Below are 8,364 nucleotides of genomic sequence, written 5' to 3' on the forward strand. Positions count from 1 at the left end.
TTTAATGACTAAGTGTTTTTAACCTAGTATGGCATTGTGAATTGCATTACTGTTCAGATGATAAGATGTGACATTCCACAAGCCTCTGATGAATGAGACCTGGCTACTCTGAAACACGTCGGGCAAAGGAAGATGCAACCTAATACTTGCAATCAGTACAGTCTCTGTATTAGCGAAATTTTTTGCCATACGGATATTTCAAATTTTTGCACAGATATTAATAAAATTGTTCATTTTAATTAAACTAAATGTTGTGATCGTTTGAATGTGCCAGTAAAATCCAATTTTGTTCCTTGGGGAAAACACACATTCCATATATACATAGAAATTGATCAGCCCTGCTGTATTGACAGCCTATCTCATTTCTTGAGGCCTGAAAATGCCAGGACAGTACAAATATTCGCGAAATGACCACTTTTTGGAAAGGAGACAGTCCAAGGTATTTAGTAAGAGGCATGGTGAGTTTTTTGAAGTTGTAATTTTTTGGTGCAATTTTTTTGAGAAATAGGAAATTAAATAAAAATGTGGAGGTTTTTCCACAAATTTTTTTTATATAGTATCATCAGTGCAGTACAACGTCATCATATAACTGGTGTGGTGGTGATCAGGGACACTGACTGGTGAGGTGACAATATGTAAAAAAAAAATAAAAAAATATATATAATTTTATTCAACTTTTTGTTTTGTTTTGTTTTACAATTTTTTACATACTCTTATCAGAGTAGTTCAGTGTTACCATGGTGACTTTTTTTTTTACACTGTGATTACTTGTTGCAGTGATGATAACTGTAACAGCAATCATTTGAACTGTTATGAATGGCTTTCATTCATAACTCATTGTTTACTATTGTGATGCCGTGATTGGCCCGAAGCCATCACATAGTACAGGGTGCTGGTGATTGGCCCAGGTACCATGTGATCACTGGTGACCAATCACAGATTACACACAGTAGTAAACAGTGATGTCATGAATGGATTCCATTCATCCTCTGCTACAGGAATTATATTTTTGGTGAGATGTTAAAGAGTTAATTGCTTCTAAAAGGGATGCAGACACTGCAACTTTCCTTATTTGAATACTGCAAATGCATCAGCAGAAAGAATGACCACAGGCACTCCCATTTAGGAATTAGCCTTCCAAGGACATAGTAGAATATACACCTTTTTCCTAGGGCTAGGTTCACACTAATACGGCTGAGATTTGATCTGATTTTTTAGTGTGATTATGTAGTGCCAGTTGGTTGAATTTTGGATTTAGTTTACATATTCTATGGGGCCAAAACTGTGCTGGAATCGCACCAAAGTAGCACAGGACCCTGTTCCAAAATCATGCCGTGCTAAGTTGAATTGATGTGAGTTAGCACCATTGAAAACAATCCAATTTCCATTGTCATGTGATACTGTGCAATTCAATAGCAGCATCGATATTCCCATCACACACTTTCCTGGATAGGACTTTAGGATTAACAGGCGCTACAGCAACGACCAGCTGGGACTGTAGACATCACAGATCAAATGCGCATATTGGCCAGCACTCCACGGATGCTCAAATACATCCGCATCTTTATTGAAGAATGACCACATCACAGAAGACACACACAACACAGATCATCACATGCCTGACGAAAGGGGTCCTGCGCGGCTCCAAAACATTGCACTGTGTCTTCTGTGATGTGATCATTCTTCCAAAAAGATTTCAATGTATTGGACGATCTATGATGTGCTGGCTAATATGTGCATTTTTTCTGTGCGACTCAAGTGGGATCTGAAATCTTACTAGTGCGAACCAGGCTTTAGAAAAGAAACGGGTAGAATGCTGCTACAAAGTTTGTTAAAATCCTTGCAATGTATATAGATTACCAAGAGGGGATTGTTTACCTCCCTACGAAAGTGAAGTTACTCTTTTAGAACAAGTTAACCATTAAGGAAAAGGTAAGTGGTCAGGTGTGAGGGATGCCCCAGCAGGGGTGTTTAAATATCTGTGGGGAATGCTGAATATTTTGGACCAAAAGGGTCAAATTCTGAGAGTGACAACATACTGTAGGTATTTGGACATGCTGTGCAGATTACACAGCCAGTGAGCTGCAACATTATTTAGCATTTTGTTGTGGTGGGAGAATCTTTTTTTTTTTTTTTTTTTTGTTTTATCTGAAATTAAAAACAAATGTTGAAAAATCGAGGTTACGAAGCTGAAGACCAAAATCTCATCAGCATTGGGGGCATCACCACACTCTCCTTTGAAACCACATGTTGCTGTACTAAAATACTATGGGCTATATGTATCATGGCACATGTAATATACTGTAGCTACCAGATCTTCGTTTTGTATTACTTTTTACATTTTGTTCCCCCTTTATTTTCACCTGGTGATCCTGCCAGTAAAACCCTTCCTGTCCTAGGGTGACAACTGTACTGTATCTATGGAGGAGTAGTGTACTCCTAAGTTGCCTTCTGATTTTGGCTGCAAACACCTCTCCTCCTCTCGCCTTTATCATATAAGAAGCTAGTACTATAGGTAACGTTTTGTAGTTCCCATAAGAGGAAAAGCTGAGAAAATTGTTTGGAATTTCAGTTCAGCACACAAGCAGTTAGGATACAAGGTTTCCAGCAGGATCAACAGGCATGCAGACACCACATCCAAGGATAGGTAAACTGCAATATTTAACCATTTTCTTTTAGGTTTTGATATGTCACATGGCATTGTTCACATCAACAGCTCTCCAGTATAATTCTGAGCAGATAGGAAGGGTCAGACAACATTTCAAGGCAAGTGGAAGCCTTGACCATTTTTTTTTTTCCTGATATGTAACAGCTGGCTATACTCTTTACATTCTGACTGTGCAATCCCGTACTATCCCTTTAGCAACTCAACTTATTTACTGAACTATGTAATGTGAGGACCTATTTAAAAAAATAGTTCACCTTTGCAAAAAAATTTGCCTATGCAGTTAAGGAATGTTTGTAGATTTAACCACTTCAGCCCTGGAAGGTTTTAGCCCCTTAATGAACAAGCCATTTTTTTGCAATACGGCTCTGCGTTACTTTAACGGACACCCAAATAAAATGTATGTCCTTTTTTTTTTTTCCACAAATTGAGATTTCTTTTGGTGGTATTTGATCACCTCTGCGGTTTTTATTTTTTTGCGCTATAAGCAAAAAAATTGCGACAACTTTGAAAAAAAAACACAAATTTTTTACTTTCTGCTATAAAAAACATATCCAATTAAAAAAAATAAAAAATACGAATCTCTTCATAAATTTAGGTCAATATGTATTCTGCTACATATTTTTGGTAATTTGAAATTTTGTCAAATCCCAATAAGCATACGTATATTGATTGGTTTGCGCAAAAGTTATAGCGTCTACAAACTATAGGATAGATTTATGGATTTTTATTTTTTTTATTGTTTTTACTAGTAATGGTGGCGATCAGCGATTTTGAGCGGGACTGCGACATTGTGACGGACGAATCTGATACAGAGATCCCTTTCACATTTGTTTAAGCGGGGTTTTACCACTGTTTAAGCATTTCGGCCACTAGCGGGACGCTTTTAACTCCAAGGAAGGGGTTAAAATCTCCTGTGTTGTGGCGCTTCCAAAGTGCTTTTCAGGCGCTTCGGAAGCGCTGCCCATTCACTCCACTGGGTAGGGCATTTTGGGAGCGCTAAAAATAATGCTCCCAACCCACCCCAAAGATGCTGCTTGGAGGAGTTTTCGGGGCAACCTGCAAGTGCACCGCCCCAGTGTGAAAAGTCACACTTGAACGACAGTGAAGCATGGTGGTGGCAGCATCATGCTGTGGGGGTGTTTTTCAGCTGCAGGGACAGGACGACTGGTTGCAATCGAGGGAAAGATGAATGCGGCCAAGTACAGGGATATCCTGGATGAAAACCTTCTCCAGAGTGCTCAGGACCTCAGACTGGGCCAAAGGTTTACCTTCCAACAAGACAATGACCCTAAGCACGCAGCTAAAATAACGAAGGAGAGGCTTCACAACAACTCCGTGACTGTTCTTGAATGGCCCAACCAGAGCCCTGACTTAAACCCAATTGAGCATCTCTGGAGAGATCTAAAAATGGCTGTCCACCAACGTTTACCATCCAACCTGACAGAACTGGAGAGGATCTGCAAGGAGGAATGGCAGAGGATCCCCAAATCCAGGTGTGAAAAACTTGTTGCATCTTTCCCAAAAAGACTCATGGCTCTATTAGATCAAAAGGGTGCTTCTACTAAATACTGAGCAAAGGGTCCGAATACTTAGGACCATGTGATATTTCAGTTTTTCTTTTTTAATAAATCTGCAAAAATATCAACAATTCTGTGTTTTTCTGTCAATATGGGGTGCTGTGTGTACATTAATGAGGAAAAAAATGAACTTAAATGATTTTAGCAAATGGCTGCAATATAACAAAGAGTGAAAAATTTAAGGGGGTCTGAATACTTTCCATCCCCACTGTATGTAAATGGCCTACACCTATAGCAAGGGTATGATTCCTCTTTAGTCAGAGCTGCACAGTTTGTTTTTATCTACAGATGTCCCTTATCTGCATAGGAAGTTTTGTGATAAAAGGTGAACTATCCTTTTAAACAATCCATTCATGTGTCCAAACAGGCAAGTCCTACTACAAAAAAAATGAACAGTCAGCTTGTAAAATGTGCATGTCTTGTTAAAAAGGTCAATATTCTAGTTCATGCACTTGCCTTGATTATATTCTCATAAACTGAATTAAAATTAAATAACCATGTAGTATATAACAATATAAATTAACTTTATTGCTTTGAAAAAAACATGTTATGAATGCTATTTTTTTGTAAACAGTTATAAACATGAGCTTGTGAAGAACATTGCCTTTTGTTTTTGGCCTTGGAACCTTTTTCTTCAATTCCTGAAAAACAAAAAAAAAACAAAAAAAAATATGTGAGGTGAAATATGCACTGTAAAAGTATTTTAACTCAAGCTCTTATTCTCATCTTATGGTATAAGCATGGGTTTACCATTGAGAAAAGTAGGCCATCACACATGGGCAGTAACGACAGAAAGGCAGCTCTTCCCTGCTTGGTTGTCAGACATTTTTGTCTTATTTTAACCTAAAAGGTTTATAGTGGAGCTCCAAGCTCCCTCCCGAAAAAAATTATAGTCAGCAGCTACAAATACTGTAGCTGCTGACTTTTAGCATAAGCACACTTACCTGCCCCTGGATCCAGCCATGTCCTCATCTGAGCCGATTCTTTAATCGGCTTAAGGTGCAGGTGCCGATGTTCTTTCAAAAATAGCCATTTCATCGAGATCTCCAATCAGATCACTTCTGGTTACTGTAAGTGTAAACAATCAGTAATTGGAGATTTTCAACGACTTGCTGTTTTTGACACAACACCGGCAACAGTGTACACTCCAGTACACGAAGATTTCGCTTTTTTGACAGAATAGCGGGTAAGGAGGAAAAAGTTGTCGCCACCTCGGAGGCGGCCATTTTGTTGGTTTGTATCAGAGCAGACTATACATTATCGTGTACACGGTTGTCGTATTGTGTCAAAACAGCAAGTCGTCGAAATCTCCAATTACTGATGGTTTACAGTAACCGGAAAGGGATGTGAATGGAGATCTCGAAGAATTGGCTATTTTGACAGAACAGCAGCATCTAAAGTAAGGGAAACAGGAAGTTAAGCCTTGCAGCTTCACAGCTGGTGTCCTATTGCGCATGGGTCGCGCTGCGCCTTGTGAATAGTCCCGTAGACTTCTGGGACCTGTGATGCGTCCAGAAGACTGCAGAGGAAGGAGGAGGGGCAGAACTTCTGGCTCAGATCACCAGGGCAAACTGAGCCAGATGTGGGAGTGGGTACCTGTCAAAACCAGGTGCCCGCTCCCCCCCTAAAAAAGTGCCAAATGTGGCAGTGGAGAGGGGAAGGGTGCAAACAAGCGTAGCTTCCCCTCTTGGGTGGAGCTCCGCTTTAAATATTTTTTTCATATACAGTGGGGCAAAAAAGTATTTAGTCAGCCGCCAATTTTGCAAGTTCTCCCACTTAAAAAGACGAGAGAGGCCTGTAATTGTCATAATAGGTATACCTCAACTAAGAGAGACAAAATGTGGAAATAAATCCAGACAATCACATTGTCTGATTTTTGAAAGAATTTATTTGCAAATTATAGTGGAAAATAAGTATTTGGTCAATATAAAAAGTTCATCTCAATACTTTGTTATATATCCTTTGTTGGCAATGACAGAGGTTAAACGTTTTCTGTAAGTGTTCTCAAGGTTGTCACCCACTGTTGCTGGTATGATGGCCCATTCCTCCATGCAGATCTCCTCTAGAGCAGTGATGTTTTGGGGCTGTCGCTGGGCAACACGGACTTTCAACTCCCTCCAAAGCTTTTCTATGGGGTTTAGATCTGGAGACTGGCTAGGCCACTCCAGGACCCTGAAATGCTTCTTACGAAGCCACTCCTTTGTTGCCCGGGCGGTGTGTTTGGGATCATTGTCATGCTGAAAGACCCAGCCACGTTTCATCTTCAATGCCCTTGCTGATGGGAGAAGGTTTGCACTCAAAATCTCACGATACATGGCCCCATTCATTCTTTCATGTACACGGATCAGTCGTCCTGTTCCCTTTGCAAAGAAACAGCCCCAAAGCAGGATGTTGCCACCCCCATGCTTCACAGTAGGTATAGTGTTCTTTGGTTGCAATTCAGCATTCTCTCTCCTCCAAACACGACGAGTTGGTTGTGTTTCTACCAAACAGTTCTACTTTGGTTTCATCTGACCATATGACATTCTCCCAATCCTCTTCTGGATCATCCAAATGCTCTCCCGCAAACCTCCGACAGGCCCGGACATGTACTGGCTTAAGCAGGGGGACACGTCTGGCACTGCAGGATCTGAGTCCCTGGCGGCGTAGTGTGTTACTGATAGTAGCCTTTGGTCCCAGCTCTCTGCAGGTCATTCACTAGGTCCCCCCGTGTGGTTCTGGGATTTTTGCTCACCGTTCTCGTGATCATTTTGACCCCACGGGGTGAGATCTTGCGTGGAGCCCCAGATCGAGGGAGATTATCAGTGGTCTTGTATGTCTTCCATTTTCTAATTATTGATCCCACAGTTGATTTCTTCACACCAAGCTGCTTGCCTATTGCACATTCAGTCTTCCCAGCCTGGTGCAGGTCTACAATTTTGTTTCTGGTGTCCTTTGACAGCTCATTGGTCTTCACCATAGTGGAGTTTGGAGTGTGACTGTTTGAGGTAGTGGACAGGTGTCTTTTATACTGATAACAAGTTCAAACAGGTGCCATTAATACAGGTAATGAGTGGAGGACAGAGGAGCCTCTTAAAGAAGAAGATACAGGTCTGTGAGAGCCAGAAATCTTGCTTGTTTGTAGATGACCAAATACTTATTTTCCACCATAATGTGCAAATAAATTCTTTCAAAAATCAGACAATGTGATTGTCTGGATTTGTTTCCACATTTTGTCTCATAGTTGAAGTATACCTATGATGACAATTACAGGCCTCTCTCATCTTTTTAAGTGGGAGAACTTGCACAATTGGTGGCTGAATAAATACTTTTTTGCCCCACTGTAAGCTTGGTCACCTGGTTATATTGTTTTAGGCTAGGATAAAACCAGTGAAACAAAAAGTATTGAAGTTTGTGCATTAGAGATGATACTGAAGGAGCAGTTTTGCATTCACATGCTGCAGTGATGGAAATCTGGCTCTGTGGACAAATGATGAAGATCGCTGGTAATAATCACATTCACCTGGACTTGTTCTGTTATGTTGAAGAGGTTTTACAGCTTAACCAAGCCAACTCTAATTAGCTTCTGGAACATCTCCAACATTTATATCCACACAGGTAACTCTTTGATCCAGTCACCACGAAATGTGTCAAGGCAGATGTTGGTTCTCCAAAAACAGGATGGAAGGTATGAAAGTTTATTCTAATTATGTAGTCCAATCCACATGATGCAACAAAGGATAGGACAGGTAGTAATCTTTCAATTTACATGGATGAAGGTATGAATTGTTCTCAAGATATCTTATACATTACAGAGCATGTCCAACTGAATATGACAAACAACTATGAGCTATACCATGACTATGGATAAGTGAGAATCTTCAGAGACAAGCCATGAAGATAAAAAAATAAAATAAAAAATAACATTATGTAAATATCTATTGGCAAACAGTTATTAACATCATAAGGGAGGTTGAAACCAAACTATGATCAACCCTATATAAATCAGTCTATAAATCTCTTTTTTGCTTTCAGCATTATTTAAGTCAAATAACGCAGATCACAAATATCATGAATGGGACATACAGGGGTTTGTTAGATTTAGATTCAGGCGGGGCCCTCTTAACCCTCATGTCTTGG

The sequence above is a fragment of the Aquarana catesbeiana genome, linkage group LG03, assembly GCF_042186555.1.
Source record: "Aquarana catesbeiana isolate 2022-GZ linkage group LG03, ASM4218655v1, whole genome shotgun sequence".
Classification (NCBI taxonomy): Eukaryota; Metazoa; Chordata; class Amphibia; order Anura; family Ranidae; genus Aquarana; species Aquarana catesbeiana.